Below are 18,039 nucleotides of genomic sequence, written 5' to 3'. Positions count from 1 at the left end.
TTTTTTGGTAATCTGCATTTTCTTATAGCTTCTCCTGAAACTTATGGTTCTGGAAAACTAGTTTCTTACAGTTTTTTAAATGGTAACTTTCTGATGTACATTAAATAGCTAGCTGCACTTTGCTTATTTTCTCTTTTCTTCAAGGTCTCATTGATGATTGTTTTATGAAAGTGAAAGTCAGCTAGATCTTTTGCAGGAGGCTTCAAAGTAACTGCCATTTGCTTTGCTGAAACGATTTGGACATTTGAATTTAATGCAGTCTTAATTGACATTCCCTAGAAGCAGAGTTGGATAGAGGAATTCAGACTGATATCATTGCTTCAGGGTGTCTTCTACTAGGAAAACCTGTGGGGTAAGAGGAAGTGAAGACCTAATGATAGTAAAGGGGAAGGGGCTGAGTGAGGATGGTGTATCAGGCAAAGTCTATTCCAGTGGGTCTCCAAGTGTGGTTCCCAGACCAGCATCATTAACATCAGCCAGGACCTTGATAAAAAAGCAAATTTTCAGATTGAAGCTGGATCTGATCCAAAGGGGCCTCAAAGGCATAAATTATCCTGAAGGATTTTCCTTTCTTGAAAGAAGAGGTCTGGCCAGATGTCTAACATGTGGAATATTAGACAGTCACTACTTGTAACCAGCTGGTAGTTACTGCTAATGGAGCCAATTCTCCAGAGAAGGGTAGAAGGTGTGAGCTATTAGCAGATAAACTTCTGAGCAATTGGGAGATGGTCCACAGTCTGAGAAAGAGAACCTAGGGACAGGACCAAGGCATGTTAGGTTTGGCACTGCACAGCCTTGACCCCACCTAATTTTTTATATAGCTGGTTTTAGTTTACGAGTTTTTGCAAGGTTGTTATAAAACAACATCGACTGTTTGTCTGTTATTGGTGTATAAGAATGCTTGAGTGAACTCCCATTCACAATTGCTTCAAAGAGAATAAAATACCTAGGAATCCAACTTACAAGGGACGTGAAGGACCTCTTCAAGGAGAACTACAAACCACTGCTCAATGAAATATAAAAGGATACAAACAAATGGAAGAAGATTCCATGCTCATGGGTAGGAAGAATCAATATCGTGAAAATGGTCATACGGCCCAAGGTAATTTATAGATTCAATGCCATCCCCATCAAGCTACCAATGACTTTCTTCACAGAATTGGAAAAAACTACTTTAAAGTCCATATGGAACCAAAAAAGAGCCCGCATTGCCAAGTCAATCCTAAGCCAAAAGAACAAAGCTGGAGGCATCACGCTACCTGACTTCAAACTATACTACAAGGCTACAGTAACCAAAACAGCATGATACTGCTACCAAAACAGACATATAGATCAATGGAACAGAACAGAGCCCTCAGAAATAACGCCACATATCTACAACTATCTGATCTTTGACAAACCTGAGAAAAACAAGCAATGGGGAAAGGATTCCCTATTTAATAAATGGTGCTGGGAAAACTGGCTAGCCATATGTAGAAAGCTGAAACTGGATCCCTTCCTTACAGCTTATACAAAAATTCATTCAAGATGGATTAAAGACTTAAACCTTAGATCTAAAACCATAAAAACCCTAGAAGAAAACCTAGGCATTACCATTCAGGACATAGGCATGGGCAAGGACTTCATGTCTAAAACACCAAAAGCAATGGCAACAAAAGCCAAAATTGACAAATGGGATCTAATTAAACTAAAGAGCTTCTGCACAGCAAAAGAAACTACCATCAGAGTGAACAGGCAACCTACAGAATGGGAGAAAATTTTTGCAATCTACTCATCTGACAAAGGGCTAATATCCAGAATCTACAATGAACTCAAACAAATTTACAAGAAAAAAACAAACAATCCCATCAAAAAGTGGGCAAAGGATATGAACAGACACTTCTCAAAAGAAGACATTTATGCAGCCAAAAGACACATGAAAAAATGCTCATCATCACTGGCCATCAGAGAAATGCAAATCAAAACCACAATGAGATACCATCTCACACCAGTTAGAATGGCAATCATTAAAAAGTCAGGAAACAACAGGTGCTGGAGAGGATGTGGAGAAACAGGAACACTTTTGCACTGTTGGTGGGACTGTAAACTAGTTCAACCATTGTGGAAGTCAGTGTGGCGATTCCTCAGGGATCGCTTTGACCCAGCCATCCCATTACTGGGTGTATACCCAAAGGACTATAAATCATGCTGCTATAAAGACACATGAACACATATGTTTATTGCAGCACTATTCACAATAGCAAAGACTTGGAACCAACCCAAATGTCCAACAATGATAGACTGAATTAAGAAAATATGGCACATATATACCATGGAATACTCTGCAGCCATAAAAAATGATGAGTTCATGTCCTTTGTAGGGACATGGATGAAACTGGAAATCATCATTCTCAGTAAACTATTGCAAGGACAAAAAACCAAACACCGCATGTTCTCACTCATAGATAGGAATTGAACAATGAGAACACATGGACACAGGGAGGGGAACATCACACTCTGGGGACTGTTGTGGGGTCGGGGGAGTGGGGAGGGATAGAATTAGGAGATATACCTAATGCTAAATGACGAGTTAATGGGTGCAGCACACCAGCATGGCACATGTATACATATGTAACTAACCTGCACATTGTGCACATGTACCCTAAAACTTAAAGTATAATAATAAAAATAAAAAATAAAAAATGAAAAACAAACAAAAAACATCGACTGTAAAATGGCATTTATTCACTAGCCCCTTAGTCATGCTCAATAAATAAATCAAGATGTAATTTAAAAGCTATAAAATTGTCCATTTTGAAATGTAAGGTTTGTCACTTTTAGTACATTCACAGGGTTGTATGACCACTACCTAAATCTAGTACATTTTTATTACTCCCTAAATAAGCCCAATGCACTTTGATAGTCCCTCCACATTTTGCCCTCATGAGTCCTGAGAACTACTAATCTATTTTATGTCTTTATGGATTTCTTTCTTCCAGTTTTTTTTTTTTTTTTTTTTTGAGACAGAGTCTTGCTCTGTTGCCCAGGTTGGAGTGCAGTGGCACGATCTCAGCTCACTGCAAGCTCTGCCTCCTGGGTTCACTCCATCCTCCTGTGTCATCCTCCTGAGTGAGCTGGGACTACAGGTGCCCGTCATGACGCTCGGCCAATTTTTTGCATTTTTAGTAGAGATGGGGTTTCACCGCCATACATATATGGCTCTATTTCAGGACTTTATTCTGTTCCATTCTTCTATATGTTCAGTATTCTCACATAATAAATATAATAAAAATAAAAGAATAGGAAGGAAAGGTAAGGAAAAGAGAAAAAATATATAAGCATGCATTATTCCTGGTAAAAATAAACATTATTTCATGAAAGTTCTTGTTAAATTAAAAGAGAGTGTACATATGTTTATTAGATCATCATCATCAAAACTTAATACTTTTGAGTTTTCCATCACAAATGAGAAATCATTGAATTAGTTTTGTCCTTTTGTGATACTCTAAAATCCAACTTACCTAAGTGCTAATAGACCACAAATATATATTTATGTGTGTGTATATGTATGGGGGTGTGTGTGCGCATGCACGCACACACACATGCTTTTTTCTCTTTCAGTTCTCCTTTTCTACTTTTGTTCTCCGCAATGGTTGACGATGGTGCCAATGTCTGCTGTCTTTCCCACAACATATGTTCTCCCTTTATTCTACAATAGCTAAATTAATGGCTAGACATATACTCATTCAGAAAAAAAGGTGTATTTTCCTGAAGCCCATGCAGCTATGTGTGCCAACGTGATTATGTTATTACCAATGAGATTTAGACAGAGTATTATATGGGATATTCAGAGAACTTTTAAATTAAATTAAATTTATGTTTTTGTTTTTTGTTTTCCTCTGAAGGAAGTGCTTGCACGCACTCTTTATGTAATTCCTTCTTTCTCTTTTAATTTTTTCTGGTGATTGGAATAAGCATATAAGCTTACAAGTTTGAAGATGAAGAACCCCATTCATCCACTCACCGGTGTTGAAAGGAGCTGACAGAATTTCTTTTTTCTTTTTTTTTTTTTTTTGAGACGGAGTCTCTCTCTGTCTCCCAGGCTGGAGTGCAGTGGTGCGATCTTGGCTCACTGCAACCTCTGTCTTATGGGTTCAAGCGATTCTCCTGCCTCAGCCTCCCTAGTAGCTGGGACTACAGGCATATGCCACCACGCCCGGTTAATTTTTTATATTTTTAGTAGAGATGGGGTTTCACCGTGTTAGCCAGGATGGCCTCCATCTCCTGACTTCATGATCTGCTCTCCTTGGCTTCCCAAAGTGCTGGGATTACAGGCGTGAGCCACTGTGCCCGGCCCAGAATTTCATACAGTGAAACTCACATTCCCACTGTAGGCAGCATTTAGGTAAGGAATGACTCAACATAAATCTTGTTTAATCTTTTGCCAATTAAGTTTTCTCTGTTACTTACAAGGAGATCTCCATCATTTATTTGACAGCATTCCTGATTTCCCTTCACCACTAAACCTGACCTTTGTCTTCACCATCTTTATAAATCACAACACCACATTGCTGTTGGTTTAGATCAACACAACTTGGAGTTCTCTTTGACTCTTCTCTTTCTCACTCCTAATCCAGTCAATCAGCAAATGGTCTCTTTCCTACCTTTACAGCATTTACAGAAATCACTGTCTCATTATTTGGTCCAAGCCATCATCCACTATCGCTGTGGATTGCTACAATTGACCCACAACTAGTTTCCTTTCTGCTACCCCAGTCCCCTTCATTCAGTTCCTATCAGAACAACCAGAGGGAGACTATTCAAAATAAGTTGTATCACTTCATCCTCTGTTCAAATCCTGCCGAGGGTTCTTTCTCATTCAGAGTAAAGTCCAAAGTCCTTACTCTGTCCTTGTAGGCCTCACAATTTCTCACCTCCAGGTACCTCTCTCTGTCTTCTCCTCTCTTCTCCCTTATTATCTTATTCCCACCCATCCTGGCCTGCATGTTGTTTTTTTTCCTACCAGATATCCTCTCTTAGTCCAGATAACCCTCACAGTTGACTCTGTCCCTGCATTCAGGTCTCTGCTCAAATGTAAACTCATCTGAGAGGAGATTTTTTTCCCACTTATATAAAATATTACTCCTCCAATACTTTATGTCTCCTATACTCTGTTTCATATTCTTTATGTCACTTAATCTCACAGACATTATTTTAAAAAAAAATTCAGATATTGCCTCCTTCCCTCACAGAGTCTGGGGCTTTGTTGCTTCATTTTGTTCACTGATTTCTCTATAGTATCTAGAACAGGGTGTGGCCTGTAGTGCCCCTCAAGAAACACATGTTGAATGAATGAATAAATTAATGAGAAAAAGAGGATGGGAAGTGAACCTTCAAATCATGACTATGATACCTGCTACCCATAAGATAATAACTAACTGATCTCTGATCCTCATTTTAATCTTCTCTTGAGTGGGCATAATAATATATAACTGAGGATATTCATGTGAAGATGAAATAAAATTATCCTAATAAACATCCCACACAAGGGCCTACACAAAAAAATGGACTCAATATGAGTTTGATAAATCATCAAATTTTGAAAAAAAATGCAACCAAAGTCATCTAGTGATCTTGAGGGAAAGTACCTTGCAAGATTTTTCAGGCTAATGATGTAAATAAATTCAGATAATCTCCAAGCATTAAATGGAATTTACAATGCCTTAATTCAATTCTCTAAAGCATTAAATATCCACGATTAAGAAATATCTGTGTTATTTATGCCTTGTAAAAAATGGCATTTGTTATAAACCTGAAACATTGGGCAGAATGTTTGGGAGCCTTTGCGACTTTTGACTAACCCCCTGAGAACAATCTTGATAGAAAGAGATTGGCAATTCTCATACCTTGTCCCCCAGGGAAGGCTGCTGTCACTCCTAACATGCAGACAGTGCCCTTCTGTAGCTCAGCTGACATGAAGCATGCCTCCTTTGAGAGTTCAGTCAGCCCAGGCTTGAGTTCCTTTTTCACCAGAATTGCCCTGAGACAAATTCATCTGGAAACCTTCCTGCCACCCCTGATGCATCTGCCAGCCTTCCACTCGTAGGGCAGATATTTCTTCCTCACTTTGCTCAAGCTCTTCTTGTCTTCCTGTAGCATCCCTTGCTTCCATTCTTTTCTTCCTTCCCAAGATTTTTCCATTGTGCCTAAAGGAATTCACTTTCCCCTTTCACTTCTTGAAATTTCCCTTCTCCTTCTGGCTGATATATATACATTTATTTATAAATAAATTATAATTTATTTACATATATTCTAAAATTATAATTTTATAATCTATAAAATCTATAATATAAAATTATAGATTATAAAATTATATTATATATGTAGAATTAGAATAGGTAGGTTGGAATCTCTTATTAATTCTATTTAACAAGACTTTGTGCAATACTGAAAGTTTTGTATGTCTGTGCTGCTCAACATGGTCGCTACTAGCTATATGCAACTATTTAGGACAGGGGTTCCCAGCCCCTGGGCTGTGGACTGGTACCTGTCTCTGGCCTGTGGCATGATAGGAACCAGGTAGCACAGCATGAGGTGAGTGGCCAGAGCAAGCACTACCACTTGAGCTCTGCCTCCTGTCAGATAACCAGCGACCTCAGATTCTCATAGGAGTGTGAATCCCATTGTGAACTGCTCATGTGAGGGGTCTAGACTGCATGATCCTTATAAGAATCTAATGCCTGATGATCTGAAGTGGAAGTTTCATACCGAAACCATCCCTAACCCTTCTGTGGAAAAAATATCTTCCAGGAAACCAGTCCCTGGTGCAAAAGTTTGGGGACCACTGATTTCGGACTTTAAATATGTTTAGTGTAACTGAGGAACTGATTGTTTCATTTTTTATTAATTCAAATTAAATAATGACACATGGCTAGAGGCTACTATATTGAACATCATAGTTCTAGCCCCTTTCTCTTCCACCCTCAAATGAAAGACTACTTATGATTCTAGAGACAATACTCTCGGCTCTTTACCTTCTGACTAATTCCATTCATCAATTAAACATATCAATTCAATTCTTTGTCTCCTGGTTTTTCGTCTTACCTTCCACCTCAAGCCCCACCATTACAGTGGGAAACTTCAACTTTTTATACATGTAACCTATCTTCAAACCCCGAAGCTCCAATCTATAATATTCTTATTTTAAATGTATTATACTCTACTCCATAGTCTCTCATATATGAAATATTAAATTTGAACCATGTTACCTTTTGACCACCATAGTTGAGAGAAGTGTTAAATAATGTGTGTGTAGTAATATGCCATCTACTTAAAGTTATCCTCTGGTGCTGCAGTTAGGATTCAGTGCTTTTCTACGCTGTGCATCACCAGCCACCTGGTCTGTAATCTTATAGCACTTAATACACTTCCAATATAATACACTGTAGCACTTAGTAGCACTTATTGTAACTATCTCTTGATTTTTCTATATTCCCATTAGAATTTGTAGGGGAAAACTTTCTCGTTTACATACTACTACCCAGCACTTTAGATGGTACCAGACACATAAAAGCCTCTTAATAAAGGAGTGAATAAAGGAGTAAGTTAATGAATGAACTCATTTTATTGGCTGATGCGATGAGTCACAATATTTTATAAGATCCCTGACAACTACTCTACACTCAATGAATTATCAACAGTGATCTGAATAGAGAAATAGGGTTGTGGTGTGTCCCCTGGTAATCATACAGAGCCCAGACAGATCACAAATGCATTAGTATAGTCTCATCCTGATGAGGATTTGCATTTCTAACTAGAATTTAATCCATCTAGCACTTCAATTTTGTAGGTGATAATTAGTAATTTCATCACAAATTTGGAGCTTGGAGCTATGACAGAGTCCTTAACTCAAGTTTCACAGCTTTTATTGGATAGAGATAACACTTTAGGATTTTTTTTTTTTTTTTGGTTGACTTTTGTTTGAATGATGGCTTGTTTTTTTGTGTTTGTGTTTGTTTTTATTTTTTTGAGATGGAGCCTCACTCTGTCACCCAGGCTGGAGTGCAGTAACACAATCTCAGCTCACTGCATCCTCTGCCTCCCGGGTTCAAGCGGTTCTCCTACCTCAGCCTCCTGAGTAGCTGGCACTGCAGGTGGATGCCACAATGCCCAGCTAATTTTTGTATTTTTAGTAGAGACAGGGTTTCACCATGTTGGCCAGGATTGTGTCAATCTCTTGACCTCATGATCCACCCACCTCAGCCTCCCAAAGTGCTGGGATCACAGGCATGAGCCACCGCGCCCAGCCAATTGCTTGTTTTTGAATTAAAAAATATTGCTGTTTCAATCTCTTATTTTAGCTTAAACACAATGGAGAGATGGCTCATCCTTACCAAGAACTTGATATGTTTTCTGTGAATGAACGCAAAACCCAATTTCAGATGACAGTTACAACATACACCATTCAGTCTCTATTTTTACAATATTAACATGTAGAAATTTTTTTCTGAAAATATATGAACATTAAAAAAAAGAAAATATGTATCAATTTAAGTATTGTGTTCTGTGAGACCAAGGAAAGAACCTGCAGGTTCTAACCATGTCGGCTCTCCTTGTATTTTATGGACAATGTGTTTTAAAATTCTAAGGCAGAATGCTATGATTGAAAATACTTAACACAGAAATCTTAGTATGTTCTTCAGAAACAGATAGAATCCTTGCAAGCTCTAAGAGATTCTTAAGAAATTTTGAACATTACTTGTCTTCTTTATACCTTATTATTATTATATTTTTAAAGGAAATAAAATTATCTAACTCCAGTCCTACTCCAAGTGTTTTAAATACTATTCCTATTAAATAATAAGAATAACAAATCATAACAGCCTAGCATTTTGATTGCTTCCCTTGGGGAAATCTTTGTTAAATGCTCTGTGTAACTTACCTAATTTAATACTCATATCAACACATAAGTTTAATATTAATGTAATCATTTTGCAGATGAGGAAGCTGAGGTCCAGGGAGGTTAAATACATTTACCAATAATATAAAAATTACACATTTAATCAATTCTTTTAATTTGGTTCCAATGCCCATGCCATTAACTGCTGAACAACACTGCCCTGCTCTTAAGCTCTGCTATATGTAATTATATGAGTCTCATATTAGCTGTTTTTCTCCAGTGCAAATATTACATTATTTTAATTACCATAGATTTATACGCTATAAAGCCATAGAACATCTGGTAGAGCAAGACTTTGCTCCTAATATCTGGAAAGGTAAATCTTTCCTCATTTTTATTTACTATTTATAATACATGATGTATTCTTCAAGTGAGAAATACATAATGTATAATTATGTATAATGTATAATACCTCAAGTGAGGAATACATCATGTATAATAGTATTTTATTATGTTTAATATATACTGTATAAGTATAGTATATGCTTGATATAAAAACATAATATATGCTATAATACATTATACATATATTCATTATATGAATACATATATAATGCATATATCCATTTAGTTCCATAATATATGCTATAAGAATTTGAATTAGAATTATATTGAATTTATAGATTGTTTTATGTAAAATGCATTTGCATATAATTTTGAAGCTCTATATATAGAAATATGGTATATCTCTTTATTATGATATCTTATTTGCCTTTTACAAAGTTTTATATTCTTCTTTATTTATCTCTTAATGTGTCTTGACAGCTATCTTTCAAAGAATTTAGTAGTGTTTTTATTGTTTTTAATGGCATATAAAAGAGGATACAAACAAATGGAAGAACATTCCATGCTCATGGGTAGGAAGAATCAATATTGTGAAAATGGCCATACTGCCCAAGGTAATTTATAGATTCAATGCCATCCCCATCAAGCTACCAATGACTTTCTTCACAGAATGGGAAAAAACTACCTTAAAGTTCATATGGAACCAAAAAAGAGCCCGCATCGCCAAGTCAATCCTAAGCCAAAAGAACAAAGCTGGAGGCATCACACTACCTGACTTCAAACTATACTACAAGGCTACAGTAACCAAAACAGCATGCTACTGCTACCAAAACAGAGATATAGATCAATGGAACAGAACAGAGCCCTCAGAAATAACACCACATATCTCCAACTATCTGATCTTTGACAAACCTGAGAAAAACAAGCAATGGGGAAAGGATTCCCTATTTAATAAATGGTGCTGGGAAAACTGGCTAGCCATATGTAGAAAGCTGAAACTGGATCCCTTACTTACACCTTACACAAAAATTCATTCAAGATGGATTAAAGACTTAAACCTTAGATCTAAAACCATAAAAACCCTAGAAGAAAACCTAGGCATTACCATTCAGGACATAAGCATGGGCAAGGACTTCATGTCTAAAACACCAAAAGCAATGGCAACAAAAGCCAAAATTCACAAATGGGATCTAATTAAACTAAAGAGCTTCTGCACAGCAAAAGAAACTACCATCAGAGTGAACAGGCAACCTACAAAATGGGAGAAAATTTTTGCAACCTACTCATCTGACAAAGGGCTAATATCCAGAATCTACAATGAACTCAAACAAATTTACAAGAAAAAAACAAACAACCCCATCAAAAAGTGGGTGAAGGATATGAACAGACACTTCTCAAAAGAAGACATTTATGCAGCCAAAAGACACATGAAAAAATGCTCATCATCACTGGCCATCAGAGAAATGCAAATCAAAACCACGATGAGATACCATCTCACACCAGTTAGAATGGCAATCATTAAAAAGTCAGGAAACAACAGGTGCTGGAGAGGATGTGGAGAAACAGGAACACTTTTGTACTGTTGGTGGGACTGTAAACTAGTTCAACCATTGTGGAAGTCAGTGTGGCAATTCCTCAGGGATCTAGAACTAGAAATTCCATTTGAGCCAGCCATCCCATTGCTGGGTATATACCCAAAGGACTATAAATCATGCTGCTATAAAGACACACGAACACGTATGTTTATTGCGGCACTATTCACAATAGCAAAGACTTGGAACCAACCCAAATGTCCAACAATGATAGACTGGATTAAGAAAATGTGGCACATATACACCATGGAATACTATGCAGCCATAAAAATGATGAGTTCATGTCCTTTGTAGGGACATCGATGAAACTGGAAATCATCATTCTCAGTAAACTAACGCAAGGAAAAAACCAAACACCGCATGTTCTCACTCATAGATGGGAATTGAACAATGAGAACACATGGACACAGGAAGGGGAACATCCACTCTGGGGACAGTTGTAGGGTTGGGGGAGAGGGGAGGGATAGCATTAGGAGATATACTTAATGTTAAATGGCGAGTTAATGGGTGCAGCACACCAGCATGGCACATGCATACATATGTAACTAACCTGCACATTGTGCACATGTACCCTAAAACTTAAAGTATAATAATAAAAATATAAAAAAAATTAAAAAAAAGAAAATCAATATTTCTTTTCAAATGCATCAATATGGAGACTAAGAAGACTTGATTTTTAAAGTTTGAATTTTGAAATAATTTTAAATATAAAAAATTTTGCCAATATGATGTAGGGATATTTGACATACCCTTCACCCACCTCTCCCTAATGTCAACACTTCGCACAGCCATGGTATAATGTTCTAAACTACAAAATTAGTATCAGTACAACATTATCAAGTAAATTAAAGACTTTATTTGGAATGCATTAGTTTTTAAGGTTCTTTTTCTCTACCAAGATTATACAATAAATTTTATTTTTTCCTTCAATCTGTGACCATCAATTTTTTATTGTCTCTTACAACTTTGACACTTTCTAAAAGTACTGGAGAGTTATTTTATAGAATGTCCCATAATTAAAGTTTGCCTAATATTTTCTTATGATTAGATGAAGATTATTTTTTAAAAGGATACAGACAAATGATGCATTCTTCTCAGTATATCACATCAGGTTACATGATGCCAATAAATCCTTTTATTGATGATATTACCTCAATCACTTGGTTAAGGTGGAGTTTACTGGGTTTCTCCACTATAAATCTACTATTTTCCCCTTTGCAATTAACAAATATCTTGGGAGATATACTTTGAGACTTTGTAAATAACCTGTTTCTCCTCAAACTCTGAACCCCTAATGTTACTATTCATCATTAAGTCTTGCAGATGGTAATTATTAGTATTGAGTTCTACTGGTAATTTTTTATTCCATAATTCCTTCTACCTTTGGTGTTCTTTAAACAAGAGATAACTCTGCTCATCTATCCATCCCTCTATCTCCGTACCAGTCTATCTACCTATCTATCACCTACCTGTCTATCTATCTAAATCGATTTATTTATTTTTTTCCATTTGGATCCCTATATATATTACTTTTATTGTATGTCTTGTAATTCAATAATATTGTTATTTACTTTGTAGCTCAAATTATTCCAGCTTTGTCTCTTGGAAACACTTCCTGGTTGACTCCTGTTCTCTCTTCAATATATCTCCATACCATTTTTAACACTTTCTTACTTTCTAGTACCAAAAAGTGATCGAAGATCTCTGCTCTTTTTTCATGGAGCTGTAGACCTGATTTTGTGTATTGGTGTTGAATTTTAGCTTAAAGTGTGAATTTTAGAAAAATTTTTGTAGGTTATTTTTTATTCTGAAATACATTATAAAATGTTTTTAGAAATATTTTTAATCTTAATTGCGGTATATAATTGTATTTCTGTATCTCCATTTTACAGGTTATCTAAAAATATTAATGTGATATTTAAAATGTTCTAGGTCACATATCTACGGAATGGCAAAAATCTAGACTTGATACAACTATTATAATTCCAAAATCCATGATCACTCTTCATACCACTGAGCCTATCATAGGAAGAGACAAATACTATCTGCTTATCATAACATTAAGCATTTAACACACGGTTCTTTGTAAACCATGATGTTTATAGCATCTGTAGCTCCCTGAAAGATACCTGTATGGGGCCTTGTACAACCTTTACCTCAGCCAAGGTTATACATCAAATATCTGGTAAAAATGAGATTCACACTCAGATTTGCCTTGCTTTAAATGTTACCCCACCTTGCCATCCTTAAAATATAAACAATCTGGTGAGATGTTAAATTTCAAAGTTGTTTTGGTGAAAGAGTTGGATAAGACATGAGTGTATATGTGTGTGTGTGTGTGTGTATATACACATATATATGAGTATACATTTATATATATAAACATACATATAAGACATGTGTGTGTATGTGTATAGAATGCAAAAAACTCCACCAAAAACTGGTTAGAACTAATAACTGAATTTAGTAAAGCTGCAGGATATAAAATCAACATGTAAAAATCAGTAGTGTTTCTATATGCCAATAATAAGCAATCTCAAAAATAAGTCAATAAATCAATTTCATTTACAATAGCCAAAGAAAAATACCTAGGAATAAATTTAACCAAGAAGGTGAAACATCTCTATAATGAAAATTATAAAACATGATGAGAAAAACTGAAGAGGACATAATAAACAGAGCAATATCTTGTGTTCATGGATGGAAGAATTAATATTGCTAAAATGGTCCTACTACCCCAAACAATTTATGGACTGAATGCAATCCTGATCAAAATACCAATGATATTCTTCACAGAAACAGAAAATAATCTTAAAATTCATATGAAACCACAAAAGAACCCAAATAGCCAAAGCAATCTTTTGCAAAAAGAACAACGCTGGAGGTATCACACTACCTGAATTTAAAGTATACTACGAAGTATAGCAAACAAAAGAGAATGGTACTGGCATAAAACAGACACATAGACCAATGGAACAGAATAGAGAACTCCAAAAATACATCAATGCATTTATAATCAACTGATTTTCAACAAAGTTTTCAAGAACACATATTGGGGAAATAATGGTATCTTCAATAAAAGTGCTAGGAAAACCAGGTTGTCACATGCTGAAGACTAAAACTGGATACTAAATTCTCACCATATATAAAAATCAAATCAAAATGGGTTAGTGACTTAAATAAAAGACCCCAAACTATGAAACTACTGGAAGAAAACAGATGAAATGCTTCATGGAATTAGGCTGGGCAAGCATTTTTATATAACACCTCAAAAGCACAGGAAAAAAAAGCAAAAAGTAGACAAATGAAATTATGTCCAACTAAAAAGCTGTTGCACGGCTGGAAATAATAAAGTGAAGAGACAACCAAGATAATAGGAGAGAGTATTTTCAAACTATGCACATGATAAATGTCAATATCCAGAATATATAACAACTCAAAGAACTCAATAGAACACACAGAAAACATAACACAATTTAACAATAGGTGAAAGATCTGAATAGCAATTTCCTAAAAGAAGGCATAGAAATGACCAATAGATATATGATAAAATGTTCAACACCAGTAATCACTGGAGATTCAAATCAAACTTACAATGAAATACTACCTCACCCAAGTTAGAATGGCTATTAACAAAAAGACAAAAATAACAAATGCTGGTAAGGATGCAGAGAAAAGGAAACTTTTATACACTGCAGGTAGCAATGCAAATTAGTACAGCTATTTTGAAAAGCAGTATAGCAGTTCCTCAAAAAAATTAAAAATAGAACTACCATATGATCCAGCAATCCTGTTTCTGAATATATATCCAAATAAATGCAATCAGTACGCTGAAGACACATCTACATTCCCATGTTTATTGCAGTGATATTCACAATGGTCACGATATAGAATCACTTTAATGCCCGTCCACAGATGAATCGATACAGAAAATTTGATGTGTGTACAAACACACACACACCCACACACACATACACGATTCAAAATGGACTATCATTCAGCCTTAAAAACAGAAGAAATCCTGTCATTTATGGCAACATATATGAACCTAGAGGACATTATGTTAAGTAAAATAAGCCGGGCACAGAAAGACAAACTCCACATGTTATCATTCATTTGTATAGTCTAAAAAGTTTATTTCATGAAAGTAGACAGTAGAACAGTGGTTGTAGAGGCTGGAGAAGGGGGAAGGGATGCGGTATTGGGGGAGATTCGTCAATAGGTACAAAGTTAGAGTTAGTAAGAATAGGCTCCAGTGTTCTATTACACAGTAGGGTGACTATAGCAAATAATAATGTGGTATATATTTCAAGATCACTAGAAAAGAGGATTTTGAATTTTGTCACCACAAATAAATGATAAATGTTTAAAGTGATAGATATGGCAATTGCCCCTATTTAATCATTATATGATGTTTACATACATCAAAATATCATACTGTACCCCATAAATAAGTACAATTATTATGTGTCAATGAAAAATAAAATTAATGGGAAAATAAGCATCTATTAAAAAATAAGTTTAAATATATTATACAGTGAATATCAAAAAAGTTGGAATTTGTATATATTCTTTGATCAGTCAAACATCAAGGAAATATAAGTAACACAATCTTTACTTAAGTTATCAAATAGGGATAAGTTTGTCTGTAGCTAATATGACCTACCTAATTTTAAATAATAATAAAGATAATTCAGTCCTAAAGTTCTGTGTGCAAGAAGACATATAGTTGATTCTTGAACGTGTGAAGTTTGGAGGTGCCACCTCCTGCACAATTGAATATCGATATGCAACATTTGACAACCCCAAAACTTAATTACCAATAGTCTACTGTTGACTAAAAGCCTTACTGATAAAATAAGCCATTGATAACACATAGTTTGCATGTTATATTATACACTCTGTTCTTAAAGTAAGCTAGAGAAAAAAGTTAAGAAAATCATAAGAAAGAAAATCTCTTCACCATTTTTTGAGTGAAAGTGGATCATCATAAAGGCTTTCATTCTCGTCCTCATGTTGAGTAGGCTGAGGAAGAGGAAGAAGAGGACTTGGTCTTTCTGTCTTAGAAGTGGCAGAAGTGGAGGGGTTGGAATAGGAGGCAGGAGAGGCAGGCACATTGGCGTAACTAACAGAAATACATTGTAATTTCTGTCTAACTCTCCTGGTTTTCCATTTCTTTAAAAATGTTTCTGTATGGTATCAATCCTTCTTCACCAGTTGCTTTAGTTTTAGTGCCCGTATCATAGAAGGGTCCATGTCATAAAAGAAGTCAATGCAGTCTTGAACAATTAAAACCCTCCTGACAGATTGCCTAATGTCAATTTGTTTTCCAGCACTGCTTCTTCTACTTCTTCCATATTGTCAAATACTAATTTGGAAGCACTTATTTATGTTAAGTAATCTGTTAATTCATCTGCTGTGGTGTCTATTAGCTCTTGAATTTCTCCAAGATCTATATCTTAAATCCTTTCAGCTGCCCCCACTGTTTTTTTGTTTTGTTTTGTTTTGTTTTGTTTTGTTGCCATATCCACGATCTCTTTCATGATTTTCCTGACTGGCTCCATTTTAAAACCTGTGAATTTATGCACAACATCTGGACACAGTTTTCTTCAGAAAGAATTCATTGTTTGGGACTTGATGGTTTTAATAGCTTTTTATGTAATAATGATGGCATTTTCAATGGTGTAAATCTTCCAGAGTTTCATGATTTCCCTTCTATTGGAGTCTTCCTTCATAGTGTTGATAATCCTTCCCATAAAGTGTTGTGCGTAATGGGCCTTAAAGGTCATTATGACCTCCTGGTCTAGAGGTGTAATTAGAGACATTATATTTAGGGACAAGTAGATCACTTGCTCACCATTGGTGTTTAACTCGTGGGGTTCTGAGTTGTCAGGGGTGTCCTTCAATATCTAAAGAACTTTAAAAGGTAGTCCCTCACTGGTAAGGTACTTCCTGACTACTTCAGGGACAAAATATCAATGGAACCAGTGTAGAAAAAGGGCTCTTGTTGTCCAGGTTTTCTTGTTTTACAATGAAAGTACTGGCAGCTGGTGTTTATCTTTTCCCTTCAAATCTTGGGAATTAGCAGTTTTATAGATAAAAGCAGCCCTGACCATAAACCTGACTGCATTTACATGAAAGAGTAAAGTTAGCCTATCCCTTCCTGCCTTAATTCCTGGTGCTTGGTCTCTTACTTGCTTATAAATGTTATTTGTGACATTTTTGCCAGAATAAGTCACTTTTATCTGCATTAAAAACTTGTTCAGGAAGATACTCTTTCTTTTCAATTATTTTCTTAATGAATGGCATCTGGGAACTTGTCTTCACCTTCTTGGTCAGCAGAAGCTTCTTCTCCTGTTATCTTTTTTTTTTTTTTTTTCCATATGGGTGTCTCGCTCTGTTGCTCAGGCTGGAATGCAGTGGTATGATCTCGGCTCACTGCAACTTCGGCCTCTCGGGTTCAAGCGAGTCTCCTTCGTCAGCCTCCCGAGTAGCTGGGACTACAGGCACGTGCCACCACGCCCAACTAATTTTTTGTATTTTTAGTAGAGATGGGGTTTCACCGTGTTAGCCAGTCTGGTCTTGATCTCTTGACCTCGTGATCTGCCCACCTTGGCTTCCCAAAGTGCTGGGATTACAGGCGTGAGCCACCGTGCCAGGCCCTATCTTAACATTTTTTTAAAGCTAAATCTCTTTCTAAAATTGTTAAACCATCCTTTGCTGGCATTAAATTATCCAGCTTTAGAGCCTCATCTTCTTTTTGCTTTCAGTTTTTGTATAATGACTTTACTTTTTCTTAAATCTAGAGTCTATAAGTAGGTCTTTCTTATAGCAATCCTGCATCCACATAAAAGTTGCACTTTCAGTAGAATAGTATTTTAGGAAAAGTGCAAGTTTTCATTTTTGCTGGCATAAATGTAGCAATGAGTACACATTTTTTTCTTTTTTTTTTTTTTTAACAATGGTCCTTATGCTGGATTTATTTAACTTGAAATGTGGTCAACCACAGCTGCAAATCTCAATCTACCATACATATTAAATAATTCAACTTTTTTCTTGTCATGTCATGACCTTCCTCTGCTTCTTGAGAGCACTTCCAGCATCACTAGTGACAATTTATATGGGATCTGTGATTTTCAATGCTTATATTACATTAAATATGATGAAAAATGATGATATTACATTAAATATTATGAAAAGTACACTAGAATGGCAACAGATCAC

The sequence above is a fragment of the Pongo abelii genome, chromosome 2, assembly GCF_028885655.2.
Source record: "Pongo abelii isolate AG06213 chromosome 2, NHGRI_mPonAbe1-v2.0_pri, whole genome shotgun sequence".
In the NCBI taxonomy this organism is placed as follows: Eukaryota; Metazoa; Chordata; class Mammalia; order Primates; family Hominidae; genus Pongo; species Pongo abelii.
The sequence above is the reverse complement of the archived record's forward strand: the minus strand, read 5'-3'. Positions refer to the sequence as shown.